We start from the raw sequence: 24,299 nt of genomic DNA on the forward strand, positions 1-24,299 counted from the left end.
ATTAATTTTAAATATTTATAGAAATGCTGAAAATGTGAGTTTAGGACTTTACTTTAATTTGGGAGTTCCATTCATAACAGTATATGGTATGGAAAATTAACCAGATTTAGCGAATTGAATATTTAAAGTGCCATTAAAGATTACGAAACCGTTTATCTGATTTTTTTTAAATGAGATATTTTTATTTATTCATTTTAGTATATAAAAAATTTTGGTTGTTAACAAAACAAATTGACATTGAAATTTGCTACTTTTTGAATGAAAAATTTATTTCAGCATTTCGAAACTATGTGGCCTCATCTGGACTTGAAGAGGTCTACCGATTTGTTGCCACTAGCTAAACCGACGTCTCAGTCATTGTGTCCGTCATGACAGGTCACTGTCTGATCGGAAAACAGGCTGAAGTTTATCAGTAACGACTTTTGCCAAAGCTGTGAGCACGTCGAGGAAGAAGAGACTATTGAACATCTGCTGCGTGTGTCCCGCACTAGCAGTCATAAGGACTTCCACTTTAGGTTCTTATTTCTTTGAAAACTTGTCTGATTTAGCGGATGGTAACATTCGCAAGTTGTAGGGCTTTTTAAAGCGATATGGGTGGTTCAATGGTAGGAACTAGAAAGCACCTTCCTTCACACACAACGGACAAAAACGTCTAATTGAGTCTGATGGCAGATTGCCACTCTATCTCCATTGCATCTCCATTTGCCTACTGGTCAACATCTCATTCAAAAACTTCCTTAAATCGGGCTGTTCCAACCTGTGTGAGCAATGCATGGCAAAGTATTGCCCTTCTTATTTTCCGTTTCTGCGAGAAAACTCATCTGTTTGGTTTTTCTGATGTTTTGCCTTTATCCATTTCTCATGTGTAATAAAGTAGAACAACTACAGTGCAAAAGTATTTTAAACAGGGAAATGCCGCATAAGTGATTCATACCTACTTGATGCTTATGACGCATGTGTGCTGTGTATTGATTGCAATAACGATGATCCTTTTCACTATGTCATAGAACGCATGTGCGCTGTCTGTGCTCAAAATTCTTTTGCAAACAGTGCGTACAATAAACAACAACAACAAAAGGTTATCCTGGTGTATGCAGAGTAGGTGTGTGACTGCAACATTTTTGTCCTGATTTTCTGTCCAAAAATCTTCTCTTTCATTCTATTTCTTCTAACAAACCCATCATATATTAAGCAGCAGCAGTAATCATGATGTTCTGAAATTGCAGAACTACTGCTGTAATAGCAGAAATACTGCTGTAATAGCAGCAAAATTAACTACTTACAATCAGCAGACAGTGTTTGCTAGCAGAATTATTTCTTAGACCGTAGGGTTGAGGCAACATATAAATATAGAATAGCGTTGTTGACATTTTTGGACATTTCGTCATTGAAATTTTTTTAGATCAATTGGCAACTGGAGGGAAACATTGATATTAAGTGAATATTTTAATGGAGTGACTAAAAACGCTAAATCCTAACGTATATCTACGAAACTTGTAACGATTTGTGGAATAACAATAAGCAGACAATGTTGTATTCAGTTTTAAGAACGAACCTCAAAACTTTCTATCGCCAAGTCTACAAAAAAAAAAAGATTTGTTAAAGCTAAACGAACTAAATATAGGACTCTGCCTTTCTACAAATAAAAATCTTACGGAGAAAGAGAATCACAATTTGAGTATGGCGAACTAAACACTAACAATATCCCAGTCTTATCCAAAGACGGAGCAATGCATAGATTTGCAAATGATTAGATTGGTGTATTCCCCATCCTATATATAGTTTTTTACATGGCTCAAATCTTTGCTGTGTCATAACAGAGAACGAGAAATCGAGGAAAATGGTTTTTGTTAGTAAATGGAGATTAGGTTAGGTTTAAGTGGCTGTCTGCCATCAGACTCACATAGACGTGTTCGTCCATGGGAAGATGCCTTCTAGTTGCTACCGTTCTACATTCCAAATGGAGGTGAGACAAAGAGATAATATCATCTCCTACAAAGCCCTGTAAGGCCGAGCAGATAAAGAAAATGGAGAAAGCTTAGAGCTACAAATTTGAGATGGTCAGCAACTTTATCTAGATCGGCATCGCCGTAGCCGAACCAAATGAAACCACTTGAGAAATAAAACGAAGGATAATATTGGCTGGCAGATGCTACTTTGGATAAAGCAAGCAGATGAGGAGCAAAGCCATCTTTCGACAGATGAAAATTACACATTACAAGACACTGATACTACCCCTGCTATTGTATGGCCCCGAAGCATGGTGTCGTATGACCTACGAGCTGTATGACAACGATAGCATAGTTAGACGTATCAAAATACAACGGTTGCATTGGCTAGCTCATGTTGTCAGAATGGATGAAAAAGCTCCAGCAAAGAAGTCTTTTGAAGTGACCAAGTGGAGACCGACATTTCGAAACTGAGTGTCAGAGATTACAGGAGAAGCGCAGAAGATCGAGTCGCTTGGACATCGTTCGGTTAGAGAAATACATTTTCTGTAATGGCCATCTAAAGTAAGATAACAGTTGAATTTGATATATTATTCGCTCTAATTGACCAATATAAATGTACATAAACTATTCGAAGATGTGTTGTAAGACAAATCCAAATTTACGCAGATATTTATGTACATTTCTCTCATTCAAAGGGACGTATATCGAGCTTTCGTGTCTTTCAATTTCGTTTATTCGCGTTTATTTATTTGTACTTTTATTTGTGGTAATGTTGGTGTTGCTGTTGTTGGCGATATTTTTACACTCGGACTTTTTGAATTAATGCCAAAAAGTGCATATTTTCTAATTTGGTTGTTGTTGCAGTTTTCCTCCTTAATTTCTAATCGGCAAATAAGTATCTGCTCAGACGCTCATATCACCATGTTGCCCCTTTAGTCCTCCCCAGCTTACTTTGCCACTTGTCTGAGCTTATAGATCGTCTATCCATACGATTCAATGTGAAAGTGCGAGGAGGAATTGATGAGCTGTGGCGTCGTTGCACCATGGTAAAAAATTTCAAAAGTATTTTACATTGTTTTGCCAATTTCTTACTCTACGTGTTAACTTATGGCTAATATTTGTTTGTTATTACCGGCTGCTGCAATTACAATTAAAGTGATATATCATCATCGAACTGCTCCCTAAACTTGGCATTTTCATTACGACAACATTTCGTCATGAAATTTGCTTCTAAAAAAAATCAACTCTTAATGGAAAATATTCTGCTGATAATAGCAAAAAAATTGTGTGCTAAATTTCTGTAGTCACATATTGTGTAGATTTGGTTATGTTTTAGTAAATGTTTAAAATCAGACTCAATTGGACAGTATTTGGTTATTGAAACTACACTAAAAAAAAACTTGGTCGAAAATTTAAGATTTTTCCTTATTTGTTGGATTTTAGCAATGAAAACGAGCCAAAGAACCAAAACTTTCAAGTAAAGATACTATCTTTAAATTTAATTTCCCCTTTGCTAATGAACATGATTATACGTTTCAAATTTTAATCGATGATTGATTCTTGTTTTACTTCACAGCTTGCTTTAAAAAAAAGTGTAAAAAAAGTATATTTGATTAAAGTTCATTCTAAGTTTTATTAAAAATGCATTTACTTTCTTTTAAAAAATCCGCAATTATTTTCTGGGCAACCCAATATTTCGCGTTATCAAATTCCATTGTTATAAACTTTTATACAATAACGTAAATAACAGCGGGAAATGCACATCTATCTCACAAATACAGTGAAATTTAACTAGATTCGTGTAAGAATCTACGAATGATTGAATCGTTCTGTCGGAACTCTTTCAACTCACCTGTTTTAAATGCAAGCTCTGTTCTTTCTTATATGTTTTAATGTTAGACACGTTATGCATTTGCTTTTATGCATGCATTTTTTGTGTTAGGCAGATAATTTGTTGTTATAAAATATGAATGTGGATCAATCTTATGACTCTTGAAAAAGCCTATTTAGATGAGAACACTTAATGTAAAATTGTCATTCCTGCGCCAATTCTTTGTTAATAAAGACACTTAGCGGCACATCGATCTGGTTTTCATTTTTGGAAGGCACTAATGTAAAAAAAAACCAAATATACCTAAAAATAAAAATATTAAGTATACAGCCATAAGAAGACCTGGTGTCTATTGTGGCATATACCTTTCGAAGAACAAATATTATAAAAAAAAATATAACCAATTTAAAAAATCCTTAAGGTGAGTTTTTCTCACCTTACAAGTTGGAAAATTGATCATCTTTAAATTAAGTTTGCTAATCTTTGGCTCGAATCTTTAAAAATAGGACAAACATTTTTTCAGTGCATGGTGTCTATTATGTAAAGTAAACCGATAGTGCAGCCATCGGAGATGGTAGTAGCAATTAAGTCCAAAAAAGACTAGATGTTCTAATTCTAATACTTTATTACCCTCCACCATAGGATTGGAGTATACTAATATCGTCATTCTGTTTGTAACACATCGAAATATTGATCTAAGACCCAGGTTAGGATCGGTTTAAGTGGCAGTCTGCCATCAGACTCACTTAGACGTTTTCATCCATTGTGATACCACAGGAGAAGGAAGATGTCTCTAGTTCCTGCCATTGAACCATCCAAATCGCTTTAAAAAGCCGAACAACTTGCGAATGTTCGCATCCGCTAAATCAGACAAGTTTTCAGGGAAACGAGTACCTAAAGTGGAATTGACTGCCAGTGCAGAACACACACACAGCAGATGTTCTATAGTCTCTTCTTCCTCGACGTCCTCACAGCTTCGGCAAAAGTCGTTACTGGCAACCGTTCGTCTCTCAGCATGTTTTCCGATCCGACAGTGACTTGTAAAGATGGACACAATTACTGCGACGTCCGTCCTAGACATCAAAGCGGTAGACCTCTTGAAGTCTAGGCCATATAATTTTGGAATGCCCACAACCCCCCTTTGTGACCATCTATCATTCGTTGCCCTTCTGGCCTAATCCTGAAGACCTAGCTTACATGTCACTAGAGACATACCCGCAGATTCCTGTTCCTCTGGAATGTGTAAGGAAGCTCCTAGTCTCGGAAGCTCGTCCGCTCCACAATTCCCTGGAATATGTCTGTGGCTCTGCACATAGAACAGGTGAATTTTGAACTGTTTCACCATCTCGTTGAAAGATTTGCAATAGTCACGTGCGGTTTTTGAATTTAGAAATACATTTTACAAGGATTTAGTGCTGTCTGGCTGTCTGAGATGATATTTATGCCAATCGTCTTTATGACATTATATTCCAGCCATTCCACCACTTCCTTAATTGCAAGGATCTCCGCTTGATACACACTGCAGTGGTCGGGTAACCTTTTCGATATGACCAGTCCAAGTTCTTCAGAGTATAGAAGTATCTCTACTATCTGAATAACTTCTTTAACTTGGGTTATTCTAGTTCCAATGGGTTCTTTCAGGAATAGTGGTACAGTATCAAAAAGCGGATCCGGCAATGTGTGCCGGAAATATCAGGCATTATATCAGGGAAACACATTGTTCGTAGTCGCCGCATAACCAAAGAGAAAGCTCTCTTAGCCTCACGGCAGTGGTCGCAGCAATTTGCCTAGCCACGACGTCCAGAGGCATGATTCAGTGCATCAGACGGTGTCGTCCTCAGTGCGGCTTTTATGCACAAACAAGCCATCCTTTGAATCCGGTTGAGTATTGAACGGTAGATGGACTTTTAAAGCGCCGTCCACCAGACCCCAACACCATAGAGCTTTATAGGTCTGACAACTGCAGTATATACCCAGTGCATGGAATGCGTCTTAAACTCCCAAATTTTGCCAATAGTTCCCTTGCAGGTGTATAGGGCAAGAGTTGCCTTTTTCAAAATGTTGAATTTGAAGTTCAATTTCCTGTCCAGTCCTCTTTCAGTAAATGGAACATTCTCTCTCTCTCGACCTTTGTGTCCCTCCATCCCATAGATATATTTGACAAGCTGATACAAGCAGAATATATTTTCTTAAGCCAAGCAGCCAGTCTGTCGGACGCTACATGTATTTCAACCGGTGACACATCATCAGGGCCTGGCGATTCAAAGGAGTCGAAACTTTTTATCGCCCAAGGGTTTTTTTGACTCAGTCACGATGTTCCCAATAACCTCCAATGAATGCACACCAGTGGCAACCACTTCTGCAGCATCGTTGTCCGTTGGAGAGTTTTTCGGGAAATATGTATCAACGAATAGTTCTAGTGTTTCCTCACTAGACATTGTCCATACATTCTCTGACTTCGGAATATACCCCACCGTAATAGATGTCCAGGATAGGATCTTCTTTAGCCTAAAGACCTCCGATGTATCCTCCTCGGAGCTGCAGAATTCCATCCAGGATTTGTTCTGGGCCCTTCTCAGTTCGCCGTTGTATTTTCTTAGCACGGCCATAAAGACTGCCCAATAGTGTGGTGCCCTTATGGCTTTCGCTATGTTTCTGTAGCCCTTCCTAAGACCGACCAGTTCTAGAGCCCACCATGGCGGTCGCTGTTTTCCCCTTGGCTTGTAACTGAGACATGCTGACACAGGCGAGTCATTCAGGGCCTTCGTGATCCGCTTGACCATTTTGTCTATGTCCTCCGCAGTTTCGACTTCCTTTTCTGGTCTAGAAGGGAAAGTCGTGCAGAATGTCCGAAATTTATCCCAACCTGCCTTTCTTTTGTTTAGCCGAGGTACCACTGCAGTATTTTCGCCATTAACAATTCTCTTTGTACACTGTTTTTCCTTAAAAAAGCAGTGAAATTGACAAATTTCAAAAAAAACGTATTAATGAAAAGAAAAATGGATGCAGGGTGCCTGTCACTGAGAATGTTGGTGTGTTGCTGCATTGTCGCAAATCCACCTGTCGATGTACATTACGATAAATATAAGCCAACTAAACTCAGCAGACAAATCGAGCGAGCAAGTGCACAAGTGCACATTGAATTCGAGTTCATACATTTTTAATAGTGTTGCATCAGCAGACCAGCACGACATCACATTATTTTGTTCAAAATTATTGACTTTAATTAAATTTTTGATGAGGAGCCTAATGATGTGACTGTTTCTGCCCGTACACCTTGGCATGCAGAAATTCGCATATTGTGATTTCTGGGAACCACAAACATAATCTCTATGTGCTCGCATATATCCACAGTGATCAAAAGGCCAATATCTAAATCCCCAAATGTGCAGAGGGTATTTAGAGTAAAGAGTAGCATGTAATACTAAGAGTTTCCATACAGACAAGTGGTTGAAGGTATTAACACTATTTTCAATTTCCTGTGTCCAATACCTGCCAGGGGAGAAGCAAAAGGTGTTCAACTGTTTCTATCATTTCTTTTCAGAAGTATGATTTCATACTCTATATGAGGAGGCATAGGGATAAGAGGATAGATACCTCTAAGATTAGTACAAGCCTTTTTGCAGCGCTCATTTTTGAATATGCTACCTATTTCGCATGGGTTTGGTTCATTAGTCACCCTTTCTGGCTAGTTTTTATAAACAACTTAATTAGCAGTTGTATGTTAGCAATCTTCGAAACGGTACAGCCAGATTGTCTCTATCGTGTTTCGGAGGTTGTGATTATATGGCGAGCAATTGTTCCTGCTGCTTCTTTGAAAGTTACCTACGGCCAAATTTTATGCTTTATACTATACTAGTCGAACCGGGCCCGTTCCGCTGCGCCTTCTTTAACTCTATAATATCTTTTTAGGGTGGGGACACTTCGTCCGGAATATAAATATCGAATTCGTGCCATTGTAGCATATGTCCGCCTATGACGCTGAATTGTCGTGATTGGTCTATATACCCATTTGGCGGGTTTTGGACGGCCCCCGAGGCACCAGACCATAGAAACCATGTTTTGTTTTTGGTGTCAGTAGGTTACGTTAGGTTAGGTTGAAAAGAGGTTGTAGATATTAACCTGCCCCATACCACTATAGACCTACACCTAAACTAGTAATCAGTGTGTTGTGCGCTCTAAAAACTAAAAAGTCACCACGAAGAAGTCGCAGTCTTATGTGTCCCGTTATAATACCAAAATCTATACTGACCTCCTTCTTACTTCTTTAATTAATAGTCTCGTCCTCTCACGATCCGGATCACCCCATAAGATTTTCTCCGTCCTACCGGTCTGCGTCGACCTGAAAGGCTTCGGGTTAACCAAGATTATCGACGGCAGTCCTCTGGCCTTCACTGCTCTGTCACTTCTCTGTTATGGCCCGGCACCCAAACGATGCGGATTGTGCCATCCTCAGAGGAGGCTTTAATCTCCTTACACTCCTTGGTGACTGTAATAGTGCAAACAAGTTTTAAACGAATAGCATGACCAATTTCCGAGATATGGTGTTTTAAAAACTAGGGTAATGAGAAGTGCTTTTTAGGGATGCGATTGCAGCTCAGACATTTCGACTCAAATATGGATATCAAATTCGTGAAACACTGAAACACTCCGAAATCCCTTTAATTTGAGCCCCATATTGCCATGGTAGGTAAATATGAACCGTTGGGAGGGTGTTTTGCGGCCACCGGCACTTTGTCCAAATTCGTTCTTTACCCCCAAATACCATTGATTTGAGCTCCAATTTGCCATAGTCGGATATGAAGTTCAGTTTAGGTGGTGACGCCCTAAAGCACCCCCTAAACTGAACTTTATATCCCCCCAAACACTTGGCTCCAAAATTGGATATCGAATTCGTTTTCTACTCTCAAATACCTTTAATTTGAGTCCCATATTGTCATAGAGGGTCAAATAACCTATTGACGTATTTTTAGGAGAAGAAGCGCCACCTGGACTTGAACGCAAATTTTAATATCATATTCGTAATCTACTCCAAAATACCTTTCATTTGAGTCTCATATAGCCCATTTGGGGGTATTTGGATTAATTGGACCTAATTTTTCATACCATATTTGTAATCTAATGTCGAATACTTTTCATTTGAGTCCCATATTGATAGGAACGTCGATTATATCTGTTTAGAGGAGTTTTGGGGTTTATGCGGCCCGCTGGGTACTTGGACCAAAATTTTAATACGATATTCGTTTTGTAGTCTTCAATACCTTTGATTTAATAACCATATTGTGACCATCGGTGCACTTTTGGTTTTGGGTAGAGTTTTTGGGGTAAGGGGGAGGGACCGCCCCCATCCGATATCTAAAAGTTATATAGCCTATGTTTCCTTCCAGACAAACTCGCACAATCTGTGAAAATTTTAAGAAAATCGGTTCAGCCGCTTTTGATTCTACGGAACAAACAAAAAAACCGAGTCCTATATAGTCATGATGGGTCATATGCCCATTTAAGGCGTTTTTGGGGGGTAGGGTGACCCCTTAGACTTCGATCTGATTTTGTATGGCAGATTCGTAATCTACTCCCAAATTCCTTTCATTTGAGGCCCATATTGTCATGAACGACCAATATGTCTGTTTGGGGGAATTTTGGGGTTGGGGCGTCCCGATGGGTACTCAGACCCAAATTTTAATACCATATTCGTGTTCTATTTTCCAATATCTTTCATTTAAAACCCATATTGTCCCGGTCGGTCCACTTTTGATTTTGGGTGGTGTTTTTGGGTAACGGGGGAGGGTCCGCCTCCTTCTGAAATCAACATATTACAAAGCCTATTTCTTCTTCCTGACCATATTCGCAATCTACTCCCGAGTCCCATATTGTCATTTGAGTCCCATATTGTCATGATCGTCCGAAAAACCTTTTTTACTTTTTTGGAGGGGGTTTTGGAGTTTGGGCGGCCCCTCAGTCACTTGGACTCAATTTTTAAACCAAAATTCGTTCTCTACTCCTGAATACCTTTCATTTGAGTCCCGTATTGTCCCGATCGGTCCACTTTTATTTTTGGCGTAAGAGGGAGGGTCCGCCCCCTTCCGATATCAAAAAATTATATAGCCTATGTTTCCCTCCAGACCAACCAACACAATCTGTGAAAACTTCAAGGTAATCGGTTTAGCGGTTTTTGAGTCTATACGGAACAAAAAAAAAACAAACACAAATTAATTTTTATATATATAGATTTACTCGTAACCCAAACTGATATTTGTCAACTAATGTCATTGTTGAATAATAAAATATGTAGTGAAAACAACACAACACAAAAAACTCCACTTACAAATTTTTGGTATTTTCATGCATATCATCATATCGTCATATTCACAATGTATACTATAATTATTTGCAATGTTTTGAGTTCTATTCAAGATATTTTAGCAAATAGGGTAAATTTTTACCCTAATATTAATATCACAAAAATATTGTAAGAAAAGTTTTAAAAACAACAAAGATTTAACAATTGTTAAATGAAATTTGATTTAACAATTGTTAAATAAAACTTCTCAGATGGGCACAGCTTAATGATCTTCTGCATTTATCGTCAAATGTCAGAGCCATATCGTTTGTCAAGTCCTTTATCATTTGAATTACTCTGAATTACTTGTAGCTACTTAGTGTGAGTTTTGACACACTGATACCAAATCTGGCAGCTGTTAGTGAGAGTCGGCCTTATGCCCGACCTGTCTGTAAAAAGGAATTTGTTCCTCATGTTTAGTTCCGACTTCCTGTTCAATAACGAGTATAAAGCCCGACCACATCCGGTCGCTTTGAGGCACACGCTATTCAGGTGATCCCTAAAATTCAATTTTCTATCCAAAATGATTCCCAGATATTTCACTGTATTCTGAAATTGTAATTCCTGACCTCGTAAGGAAAGTTTACGAGAGGGGATCCTTTTCGGTGAGTTATTGAAAGGAAACAAAATGGGTTGAGTCTTCTGCTCGTTTATTTTTATTTTCCATTTAGAAAATTATTTCACTGTAGAGTTTAGGGCCTTCTGGATTCTCCCCACGATAGAATTTGAAACTTTCCCCTTACATATTATTGCACTATCATCGGCATAGAGAGCCGTGTTATAACCATTGATAACTTTGAAATCCGAAGTGTAAAGTGAATACAGTGAAGGGGACAGGATCGATCCTTGAGGGACTCCAGCAGGGATTGGACGTTCCGTTGACCCACTGCCATTGACATCGACTACTAACCTACGGTCATTTAAGAAACTCTTTATCAGCTTTGTCAAATTTAAGGGAATATTCATCCTATGCAGCTTGTGTACTTGCTGAACATAAAGTTCCGCAAAAGGCAATTTCTAGTCTCGTACTATAAAAAGAAAAAGCTATATAAAAATTTTTGGAGCAGCATACATTTTTAGCATATACTACTGTAGACGCAAGCACGTTTGTAACGAATATTTAGCAGACTATTTGCTATTAACATCAGATTTGTTTGTCTTTGAGTGATAATATTGAGTGAGTTCAGAGGGGGGCAGACCAGTGTAATACGAAGGTTGCCTTTTATATTTCGGAATTGTACAACCATTGTGTTGCAATCTGCCAGCTGACAGCTCTATCGTAAAGCTTGACATTTTTGAGGTTATACGTACTCAGAACGTTTTGACATACGAGCGCTATTTGTGTTGTTTACAGAATTAAATTGCGAACATTTCCGTGCGATTTTTTTACAACTTTCGACGTAGATTAACTCAACAACAGTGCATCGATGAACTTAATTAAATTTTTGACGGTGAAGCTGCTTTAAGACTACTGACATCCAACCCAAATAAGGTCCAGATCGGATAATATAGCTAGCATATAGATCGGTCAGCCGATTTAGGGCTTAAGCATATAAACGACGTATTTATTGTCCGAATTCAGTGAGATTTTAAACAGTGGTTGGCATTGAGACTCGCGACATCTGATCCGAATTTGGTTCAGATCCGGCCATATTTAGATATAGCTGGCATCAGGGACGAAGCCGGGGCGGCCACCACACCACTGTAAACACTACTGTAATCACCACTGTATAATTTTATTTTATTTAAGGGATTAATTACAAAATCCCAAAAAAACAACATAAAGTTAATTTTTTTCTCAAAAAAATATGATTAAAAATGTTTCGAAAGATTAAGATTTAAAAAAAAATAAGATTTTTGGATTTCATTTTCCTTCAAGAAAATCTTTTTATTGTTATTCTTTTTTTATTCTTATAATATTATAAAAACACATGATTCATTTCATTTAATCATTTAATTGCTCAAATTGTCTCATAGAAATGCCTTTTTAATAGAACAATTTGCGAATATTCAATTCTGTAAGCGGTATAACTATGGTGAAAATTGTCAAATTCCCAAAATGCTGACAAAAAAATTGGAAAACTTTCTAAATAGGGAAATGTTTAGGCAGCAGGATTTTTTTTTTAATCTGCCATCTTCTTTGTTTTTTAAAATTTGCTAAATTTAGGACATGATGCTAAATATGGGCAAATACCAATGATACACTCAACGAAATTTGTTATTACCACAGTTTTTTTTTTTTGCTGAAAATGGGAAAGCAGACACTACTGCTGTTTTAAACATATAAAATTCTTCTAAAATATTGAAAACATATTTTTGTTGAACTGAAAAAAAAAATTCTTGTTTTTTGTTTATGCTTTTATTTATGTCTGCCTATTAGGTCGGTCCTGTGTTTCGATTATTCAAGGCCTCTTTTCCAAATGGAGTTGCCAATGAAAAATTATGTTGGAAGAGACGGTTTTGAATTGTGGAATATGACTGAAAACGAATTTCCTGATCAAGAGATTCCTTTTACACACGACATCGCATCCATTGGTCGGTGGCTAAAGTCGCTCGTAAATATGTTTGCTCTGTTAATGTACTGATAACTGTCGAAGCCACTTTTAGCAGTTTCATATTATGAAATATTTATTTGGCCCTGTACCTTAATGGAATGTTCATGGGAAAATTTTCATTTGCAATCATTCCCACAGAGACACACATTCCCATTGGCCTACCGATCAGCATCTCACTCACGAAACTTCCTTAAATCTAGCTTTTGGCACATTTATTGTTTTATTGAACTAAGCTGCATTGAGGCTGACACATACATATCTCCTTTTGCATACTGGAAAATATCCCATTTATGAAACTTCCTTAAATCTCCCTCCCTTTTCATTTTTGGGCTACATACCACAAGGTCATTTGTTCCTTGGTGTCCCTTAATAACAAGTCCCTTGTCTTCATGAAAACTTCTTTTTTATTGCTATTTTCCATTACTTGAATGTTGTTTTGTTTCGTGATCTATAGAATGTTGGACTGTTATTGATGTTTGCCTGTTGCCACCGATCATGTATTTTGATTAGTTTAGGTATTTTTTATGGTTTTATGGTCTTTTCTTGCAAAAAATTGAAATTGTTCTTTCATATTATTTTATTTAGTTAACTCTCCTTCCAACAAACCCGTCATAAATTAAGCAGCTGTCATTTTAAGCAAACAACAGACTTTTCGGTAGTCTTATCGCTATTCTGAAATAGCAAACCTTTTGCTTCAACAGCGGAACTACTGCTGAAATAGAAGTAAAATGAACTACACATAGCCAGCAGACAGTGTTTGCCGCTATCATCTGGCTTTTTTCTATGAGTGTACGAGGTGTTACAAACGGAATGACAAGATTAGATGGTTAGTTTTATGCAAATATTTTTAGGTTTTGAAAACAGTATGACGATTTATCGTCGGTGTTTTTGATACACACATTTCTATAATATATATATATATATATATATATATATATATATATATATATATATATATATATATATATATATATATATATATATATATATATATTTTTTTTTTTTAAATCGATTTATTAAAAACTATGTCAAATGTCTCTAAAATAAGTACTTTTTCCAATAGAAAAAGTAATTCTGTGACCAGGTTTTGTTCTCTATAATTATCTTGTCATCGTGTACACTGATGAAATTGATTAGTGCCACAAAATAAACGCTTCCGGTCTTTTGTTTCCGTTCAAAAAACTCATGTCACTCTTAGAAATATAAAAGGAGCCACAGGCATTTATATTTAATTGAAACTATTGCCAGTAAAAAAAACGAGGCTGTTATCTTTCACGGTGGCGATGCCACTGGCGGTGGGTGGAAGGGAGGTTCTTCTTGGTTCAATACCCACTGGCTACCAAAGGCTGCCTGGGGACATTAAAACAGGAACCTCGCTCGAAAACTGCAGTCAGCGGCTGGGATTTTTTTCCATTTGTTTCAATTTCAATCTGAAGCCAAGTGAAAAGTTCATCGTGTAAACTTTATCTTCATTTAATCTTGAAGTGCAATTTTCATTTTGGCTTTGTTTCTTCTAACAAAACACCAGCTTTGTGTACTCGACACAAACTAATTAACAAAAGTGTGCGAATAATTCAATTTTCATGTAATTAACATGAAAATTCCACTCCAAGGGCAGCTAAGAAGGACAGGGGAATGCAGATGGAAACAGTTTTCTGTGAAAAATAATCTGTGTGTATATAATTGGAACATTGCATCAGAAACCTGCCAAAACGGCGGTGAAGAAAACGATTAGCTTTGGCACTGCCAACACTCGGAGTAGTTTGCAGTTTTTAGTTAATGCCTTGTTAATATCCAAGCATAGACTCTGACTTGGCTTGATGGTGCAAAAGTATTCTATGTGCTTAAATTTAATAATATTTCAAGCGTAGATACTCTAATTAATAATTACTTTTAATACCAGAAATGAAAATTACTCACTAACAAGCGTTCAAGCTATAGTAATTTTAAACAAGTAAAAGCGTGCTAAGTTCTGCCTCTTTCTTCTCCACCTTCTCCACCATGGATCGCATTTGTCGAGCTCTTGCCACGGTATCTCTTTTTAGGCAAACAAAGGATAAAGGAAAGGAATTGCCATGTTATTGGAACAATATCAAGTTATGGTTCATTTCGGACCATAATTGAACTGAATATTGGAGGCCATAGTAGAAGTCATTGTGTAAAATTTCAGTCAAATATAGTCAGAATTGCGTACTTTAGGGGCTGAAGAAGTAAAATAGGGAGATCGGTTTATAGGGGAGCTGTATTAGGCTATAAACCGATTTATGCCATATTCGACACGTATATTAAAGGTCATGAAAGAAGCCGTTGTAGAACAATTTCAGCCAAATCGAATAATACTTGCGCCCTTTAGAGGCTCAAGAAGTCAAGACCCCAGATCGGTTTATATGGCAGCTATATCAGGCTATGGACCGATTTCAACTATTCTTAGCACAGTTGTTGAAAGTCATAACAAAACACCTCATTCAAAATTTCAGCCAAATCGGATAATAATTGCGTCATCTAGTGGTTCAAGAAGTCAAGACCCCAGATCGGTTTATATGGCAGCTATATCAGGTTATGGACCGATTTCAACCGTACTCAGCGTAGTTGTTGGAAGTCATAATAAAACATTTCCAGCAAAATTTCAGCCAAATCGGATAAGAATTGTGTCCTCTAGCTGCTCAAGAAGTCAAGATCACAGATCGGTTTATATGACAGCTATATCAAAACATGGACCGGTATGACCCATTTACAATCCTAACCGACCTACACTAATAAGAAGTATTTGTGCACAGTTGTTGAAAGTCATAACAAAACACCTCATTCAAAATTTCAGCCAAATCGGATAATAATTGCGTCATCTAGTGGTTCAAGAAGTCAAGACCCCAGATCGGTTTATATGGCAGCTATATCAGGTTATGGACCGATTTCAACCGTACTCAGCGTAGTTGTTGGAAGTCATAATAAAACATTTCCAGCAAAATTTCAGCCAAATCGGATAAGAATTGTGTCCTCTAGCTGCTCAAGAAGTCAAGATCACAGATCGGTTTATATGACAGCTATATCAAAACATGGACTGGTATGACCCATTTACAATCCTAACCGACCTACACTAATAAGAAGTATTTGTGCAAAATTTCAAGCTGCTAGCTTTACTCCTTCGAAAGTTAGCGTTCTTTCGACAGACGGACGGACATGGCAAGTTCAACTTAAAATGTCTTGACGATCAAGAATATATTTACTTTATGGGGTCTTAGACGAATATTTCGAGGAGTTACAAACAGAATGACGAAATTAGTATACCCCCATCCTATGGTGGAGGGTATAAAAGTGTAAAAAACCAGATCCCAATCTCACAAAAACACTTTTAAACTGCGTAACTTTACTTTCAGAGCACAGCGGTTTAAATTAAAATCGTATACGGACTATGTTTACCTAGTGAAAACGCATTATGTGTTCTGCTTAGGTATACTTATGTATATGACAATGTCAATATAATTAAGTGGCTTTTGAAAAATTGTAATGGTTTTGGAAAGTTAGAGTTTCGAATTATGTTGTGATGTAACAAGTCCACAGCCGCTAAGTTTGACTGGACGAGTACCTCCCCTAAAGTTCAACTGTAGCCAAATTCACTAGATAATGACTTTTGTAACAACACTTTTACATCACATCAGATGATCGGGTTATATGGACCTACACCTCTTTAGGCCAATATTAACTTAATTTTTTTTTTTTTTTGACATTTAAGATTTAGTGGTGCTTTATGTACAGAATTTTATTGAATTGAATGAATTCAATTCAAATAGTTGAATGAATGAATCGGCCTTTGGGGTTTAAAAGATTTAATGGGTCGACCGAATAATTTACTGTGACTTATCATTTTTGAATTCGGAGGCTATCGTGGTGCAGAGGTTAGCATATCCGCCTATGACGCCGAACGCCTGCAAATCCCGGCGTGGTTCTACCCTTACTAATGTGAGGTGAGGTATCCTCTCATTATCAAGTGGTGTCGCTATGCGAACTGCACTCATTGATTTGAGAGAAGTATCCCCTGTTCCTTAATGGAATGTTTATGGGAAGTTTAATAGTTCAGTATAATTTTAATTTTGCATTAAAGTCAATTCATATAAAACCTGACACAATAAGAAATTAAATCATGGCATCGTTATAATTAACCCAATGACATAAATATGTTCCAAAACTGGATATGCCGTTATGCCAAAAGTGGTTGAAGCATTCTTACTTCAATTGTTTGGTTCTTCACCGAAAAAAAGATAGTTTTAATAAGAGAATAGTTTTCCCACAATTATTGAATAAATTTTTTAATACATATGACTTTTTTGCATGCGAATGGTTTTTTCTAATGCCATTTTGCACAACAACATTTGCCTTACTTTTTATATCCTCCACCACAGGATGGGGGGTATAAAATAAATCTGAGAGCCAACAAAGTATATATATTCTTGATCGTCTTGACATTCTAAGTCGTTTTGCCATGTCCGTCCTTTGTCTGTCTGTCGAAATCACACTAACATAAAGAAAGAAATTGTGCACAATGACTTCTACTATAGTTTCTAACATTCAAACCATGTATGGTCCGAATGGTTCACATATTCTGATATAGTTCCAATAGCAAAGCGAATCATATCCATTATCCTCTGTTTGCCTATAAAGACATACGAAGTTCTTTGACATGTGTAATCTGTGGTGGAGAGTGTATAAGCACGTTTTTACTTGTTATTCCCTCCACCATAGAAATGAGGTATGCTAATTTCATCATTCCGTTTGTAACTCATCGATATATTTGTATGAGACCCAACAATGTACACATCTTATTCTTCATCGTCATGACATTATAATTCGAATTGGCCATGTCCGTCCGTCTGACTGTCGAAAGCTCGCTAACTTTTTCTATTAGTGTAGGCCAGTTGGAATTGTAAATGGGCCAAATCGATTCAAATTTAGATATAGCTGCCATACAAACCGACTTTGACTTTTTAAGCCTCTAGATGTCGTAATTTTCATCCTATTAAGCTAAAATTTTGTTACTGCTTCCAACAACTGTGCCAAATATGGTTTAAACCCGTACATAACCTGATATAGCTCCCATATAAATCGATCTCCTGATTTCATGTTTTGAGCCTTTAGAGGGCGCAATTCTTATCCGATACGGCTGGTATTTTGCAATTGGAATTTTGTTACGACTTCCAACAATTGTGCCAAGTATGGATTAAATCGGTACATAACCTGATATAAAATATAAAGGATCTTCTAGTTCCACTTCGCCCCCACTTTATGGGTAGCAATTCTTATCCGATTTGGCTAAAATTTTGCACGTGGGATTTTGTTATGACTTCCAACAATTGTCCCAAATATCTTCCAACCATATAAACCAATCTGGTGGTTTGACTTTTTGAATGACTTCCGATTTGCTTAAATTTTGAAGATGGTATTTATTTATGACTTGTAATGACCATGAAAAGTTCGGTCCATATCTGCTCATTACTTCATATAGCCCTTATATATTTGAAAGTCATTCTAATAACTTGTCACATACGGTCCATCGTGGAGGGTATAAAAGATTCGGCCCACCCGAACGTAATGCGTTTTTACTCGTAAAACTTTTTAGAAACATTTTTAGCTTAATGGTCTAAAGCTGGACGAATATCTTGCAAAATATTCAGCAAGGAATTAAAAAAAAGTTTGCGCCAATTACTAATTGCAAAATTTTAACACTGCTAATTTTTTTTTAACGCCAACTTCCTCGGGCCCTAGAAATTTTAGCGAAAAACTCTCTAAAGACAACCTAACTTAATGATTAGCCAAAATTTCAATAAAATTTAGCATTTTGTCACACTACATTTTGCATAAACATTTTTTAGACTCTTTAATATGCTTATCTGTCCCAAACAACATTTTCCTAGAAAATTTTTACAGACAAATTTCAATAAATATTTTTAATGACAAAATAATAACCCATTACGCCTGACCCTCGATACCGATGACCGACTTTGATGAAATTTTATCTATTCATAATATAGGGAATTTATATCGACGTAGCCATTTTTTTTTAATATTTTGAATTTTAACAATTTTTGAAAAAAATCTTTTTATTTCCTAGGGGCTACAACAATAAAATCAGTTTCAGAATATTTAATGACCATTTGAAGAAGAAAGCTGGATTTTATAATGTTGGCATAAAATCGCACCACTTGACAGATTAATTTACATTTGAAAATATTTATGTTAAATAAAACCATAAAGCCCATGAAAACCCACTATAAAATAACATAAAAAAATTGGTCAATATCGAAAATATAAAACCATTTGGTTTTTTTTTTTGAATTCCACAAATCACAATACAGTATTCAAGGCAGTTGATAAGGAGCTCATAGCGATTAAGTGACGAAAATTTTAGAAGACATTTGTTAGTTCTGTTGGCTTTGACCGTAGATTTGAGCACATTGAAATATTATTTAAATCATTTTAAATTTTAGATTTTTGTTTAAGGAAATCTTTTTGCAATAAAAGGATTTTGCGAATAATGATTTCCTTATATGTTATGTATGAAGAACTTTAATGAAATTCGATGAGTCAAATTGCATGTTTACAAGAAGGTGGGTATAAAGTTCATGTTGCACCGTGAAATACCCATGTTTTTCACCATTACTTTTTTGAAAATCTACAAAAATATCACTGATAACATAACACTTTTATTTAAATTTTATCATAAATAATGGAATTGCCCTAGTGAATGAAATCAAAAATTCTTTTTGCTTCAAAATCTATTATTTGCAAAAAGTGTTAGTAAAAAATTTTAATTTTCACTAAGAAACATCAAATAGTGGACAAAGAAGGAAAAAGTTTATAACAGCAATAACGTAGAAATCTTTGATTCTGATTTTTAGTTCTACCACTTTTCTTTATTTTATCCTCAATAAATTAGGAAAACTTTAGAACTTATAAAGACATGATGGAAATTATAACCATATACGACAATAGTTGCATGCAATTTTTACCGGACATCTTTTTCATCAAAATCGGATTTTCGATCGATTTTAATTAGATTCAAAGAAGAAATTAGCGACATTATTTAAGCAGAATGTAGATGGGTCAACATTTATTTTTTGAAATATTTAACAATTATAGTTGTTTAATGTTTACAGTTTGTTTGCGTAAAATTTTGTAGAAATAAAAGTCATTTAAAACCAACAAGCAATAACCTGTTGATATCATAAAACTAGTTTGGGAGCGAAAATGAGCGCAAAGGAACAAATTTCATCAAAATACTGAAGCTGATTCGCCGAAACTTTTACTATAAAACGAAGTTATTCGCGAAGGCAGCCACACTTTGAAAAATCTGCATCGGCCTATAAATTCAGCTCTGATTTTATGATCAAATGTCGCCGCCGGTGGGTCAATTTACACAATTTTCAAAAAAAAAAAAAAAATTGAGGTATCATTACCAATTCCACACTAACAGAAGAATTTAGACAATTTTCAATTTTGAAAAAAAATGTGGGTTCAAAATAAAATCCTGGCTACGTCCTTTCCCCTACGGTATATATATTATTGATGACATAACATTTTAAGTCTATGTCCGTCCGTCTGCCTGTCGAAAACACCCTAACTTTAGAAAGAGTGAAGCTATCCGCTCGAAATTCGCTAATAATTGTCTTTGAATCGGATATTCGGATTTGGGTATTGCATCTCATCTCTCTATTTTAAAGGTTTTCAGTACACAATCTTCCAAAAGTTAATTATTTTTTAATGATTTTAAATAACTGCAGATATAATATCTACTCCTAAAATGAACAAAAAAGAAAATTAGTTTATAAATAATGCCTTAGCTGTGGTTTAGATATTCACAAATTTGTTATAGTAAATTAGCAGACAGTGTTTGCTGATATCAGCGAATTTAGCTACGCTCATCCAAAAAAAAACCCGCTCACAACAGTAAACACTATCTGCTGACTGTTCATGGTGAAGATTCATCGAATTTTAGCAATAGTTCTGCTGTTGCAGCAAAATATTTGCAATAATAAAGGATGGCAGCCTGATCGCTGGCAAGCATAATTTAACACAAGGCGCCTAATTTCTTGCAAGTCATCAATTTGATCGACTTTGTTGACCAAAACAACATGATGTGCACAAAATGTTAGGAGTGTTTTTTTAGCAACACTGGTGTTATTTTTTTGGCAATACTGGTTTAAACTGCTCACGCACGTTTCGTGTTTTGTTTCACTGGGGTATATTCATTTTGTCGTTCCGTTTGCAGCACAACGAAATATCCATTTCCGAAGAAAACGATATGAAGGAACGATTTGACCGTGCGACAAAGAAAAGATTGTGTCCGAAATTGCAAACACATTGGGAAGGGCCTTGGGGAGTCATCAGCAAAATAAACGACGCAGTGTACCAGAAGAACGAAAGTCCAAGGTCAAACTATAAATGCGACATCTAGAGTGGTTAGCCTCATACTGAACGGGGGATGTGCCTATTCGGATCGAACAGGCTTACGCGAGGGGTAGTGCTACAATTGGGTTTTATTAGTTTTAAGGTTACTTTAGTTTCATTTCCGTTATTTTAAATTTCAAATTGGAACAGTTTTCCTATTATTATTATTGTTTCTAGTATTCCCTAGAATTTCTTTATAGTTCCTTGTTATTCTCTTATTCGTAATGGCTGTTGTGTTGCTTTCGTTTGGCTCCACCCCATGCTTGTTCAATAGATGTAAGTGTATGTGTTTGCCTGTCAAGTATCATGCTACTGAAGCAGAGATCAATAAAGTACTTATCGCGAAGTTACCAGATTGGGTATTCTCGAAACATCGATGTGGCCAGCAAGAGGTATATAAGGCAGAGGCACAACGCAACACGAGTGAGTCTTATCCGAGAACGCGTATTGTAAACGTATCAGCAAACAAGCGAGTTGTAAAGCAAATAAGTAGATCAATTAATCATTGTTAAGTAAAGCAATTGTAAACGGACTGTGTTTCAATTGGAAATAAAACGTCTGCAGTAAAAACGAAACAATATTTTGAGCTATCCCTGGGTACTATACATTTGATTTACGAAGAAATCGTTTGGAATAGTCCTAACATCCACTTTATTATATATGCTACATAATTCCTCAAAAGTCCCACAAAATAGCGAAAACGTATAGAGATATGGGTTGTGTACGAAAACTTTTTTAATTTAGTTTTCTAGCTTTTTTATATTTCATTTTTGGCCAGATGAATATGTGATTCAGCAAAGTAGATAAAAGCATATTAAAAAAAATTAAAATCATGAACTTTTTATATTCACATATAATTGAAAATGTTTGTCGAACTTGTCAATTTTGCATACGATTCATCATTTTTGCTATCACATCTGTGTGTTATATTCGTATGGCGTAACCTAAAAATTTTACCAAAAGTTGATTTTTTAACGCGTAATAATTGTTAAAGTTGTGAGATAGCTGGTTAAATTATAGATTTGTGAAAACAATTAAATTTGGGGTTGCTTTCGACTGACAACAAAAACAGCTGATTTCTCTTTGTTTATGTCAGAAGGAATAGGGCACGCTCTAATTGAAAAAAATTACAAGCGCTATTTTGGAAAGTGATTTTCATATGTTAGTTGCGTTTGTATTAAAATTACAAGCGGTATTTTGGAAAGTAATTTTCATATGTTAGTTGCGTTTGTATCACACGACATGTACAACTCAACATGTGTTAAATTTGACATGTCTTAAGACAACAACATTCCGTATAATAGAGCCTTTAGAGACACCACCTGCCGTCAGCATTTGTAAGAGGATGATCACCGCTGAAAATTGTTTTTGCAGATGTTCAGCCCGGGATTTGAACACATACGTTCGGCTTCATAGGCTGACATGCTTATATATATATATATATATATATATATATATATATATATATATATATATATATATAAATTTTATTATTAAACGGCCAAGGATTTTATAAAGGCGAGTTTGTGCTACATATTACGGCCAAATGGCTGAATGGATTTTAATGACATTTTCATCAATCTCAAGATATTTTTTCAGATATGCGAGGAACAATTCGAAGAGTACCTTAAGAGTGACTTCACAAATGTGAATGTTTGGCTTAGAATGAATAAACTTAAATTGAATGAAAAGAAGACAAAAAGTATGCAAATCATTATGACAAATGAGATAAATTTCGAAATAAACAGACAAATAATAGAAAAATTTGGATAATAATACAAATCTCGGCTTCGTTATCGACCAAAAACTAAATTTCAAGGAACAATATGAGTAAAAAATTGCAAAAAAGTTGTGTTCTTCATAAGGATAAGGAACAGTATAAACAATGACGGCGTTGAATATATACAATATTTTAATATTGGGTTGCCCAAAAAGTAATTGCGGATTTTTCATATAGTCGGCGTTGACAAATTTATTCACAGCTTGTGACTCTGTAATTGCATTCTTTCTTCTGTCAGTTATCAGCTGTTACTTTTAGCTTGCTTTAGAAAAAAGTTTAAAAAAAGTATATTTGATTAAAGTTCATTCTAAGTTTTACTAAAAATGCATTTATTTTCTTTTAAAAAATCCGCAATTACTTTTTGGGCAACCCAATACAACCCCTCTTTAAATTCGGTTCTACAATTCTTGATATGTGTTGTAATGATTTCCAGCTTGATAGACTCTGAAAACTACACCCAATAAATGATATGTTACTCACACCAATAAATTATATGTTACAAACCTAAAATGGCAAACATTAAAACAGAGTCAGACACTCAATTCATTAAAATTAATACAGCTCGTGTTTCCTACGACGCCTATATTCTCCATTAACGCAAACTGGTCCATATATTTTTCTCTCAAACACTCCAAGCACTGCCTCGTCTGCTTTCGCAAGTACCCATTCCTCGGATCCATATAAAAACACGGGTAGGTATCAGTGTCTTATATAGTGCGATCTTCGTCTCTCGAGAGGTGGCCTTGTTTCTAAACTGCTTACTCAATCCAAAGTATCATCTGTTTGCCAATATTATTCTTCGCTTCTTGGTGCCTAGGTTGCTGACTATCTCAAAGTTGTGGTTCCCATCTTTCTCCGTTTTCTTTATCTGCTCGGCTTTACAAAGCGTTTTGGAAGTTGATACAATCTATTTGTTTATCTCCATTTAGTGTCAGACTCATTTTTCTTTCGAAGGCTGCATTTACTACTTCCTGCGACCGACCCATGATATCGATGTCGTCGGCATAGGCGAGTAGCATGTGCTGTCTATTCACATCTGCACCTCGTATAATCTTCTCCAGCAGGATATTAAAGAGATCACACGATAACCTATTTCCTTGTCTGAAACCTCGTTTGGTATTGAATTGTGTAGAGAGATTCTTTACTATTCTTACTGAGCAACGTGTTTTAGCAAGTGTCATCCTGCAAAGTCTTATTAACTTTGCAGGGATACTAAACTCAGACATGGCTTGAAATACCTTTGAACGTAAAGGTGTATCGAAAGCGGCTTTGTAGTCATTTTTCATTTTTGCCAAATGAAATAAAACTTGAGCTTATACGAACTGTTTAAAGACAAATTTTAGTTTTTATTTGTATTATCTAAGAATAATAGCATTATTTTTTTAAAAATAATATTTAAAAC

The 24,299-nt window shown here is 36.0% G+C and overlaps 1 protein-coding gene and 1 long non-coding RNA gene across 12 annotated transcripts in view; both read left to right on the plus strand.

Moving 5' to 3' along the window:
* Positions 1–24,299, plus strand: part of LOC106089764 (poly(rC)-binding protein 3) — a 517,304-nt gene that overhangs the window by 381,736 nt on the left and 111,269 nt on the right. The gene's annotated exons all lie outside the window — the stretch shown is intronic.
* Positions 21,573–23,426, plus strand: LOC131998548 (uncharacterized). 2 transcript variants are annotated; one of them, XR_009398786.1, is made up of 2 exons: positions 21,573–21,714; positions 22,705–23,426. It is a non-coding gene; the product is annotated as an uncharacterized LOC131998548 (long non-coding RNA). The 2 variants fall into 2 exon arrangements; XR_009398787.1 differs by having other exon boundaries at positions 22,717–23,426.

This window comes from Stomoxys calcitrans, chromosome 1 (assembly GCF_963082655.1).
Source record: "Stomoxys calcitrans chromosome 1, idStoCalc2.1, whole genome shotgun sequence".
Lineage (NCBI taxonomy): Eukaryota > Metazoa > Arthropoda > Insecta > Diptera > Muscidae > Stomoxys > Stomoxys calcitrans.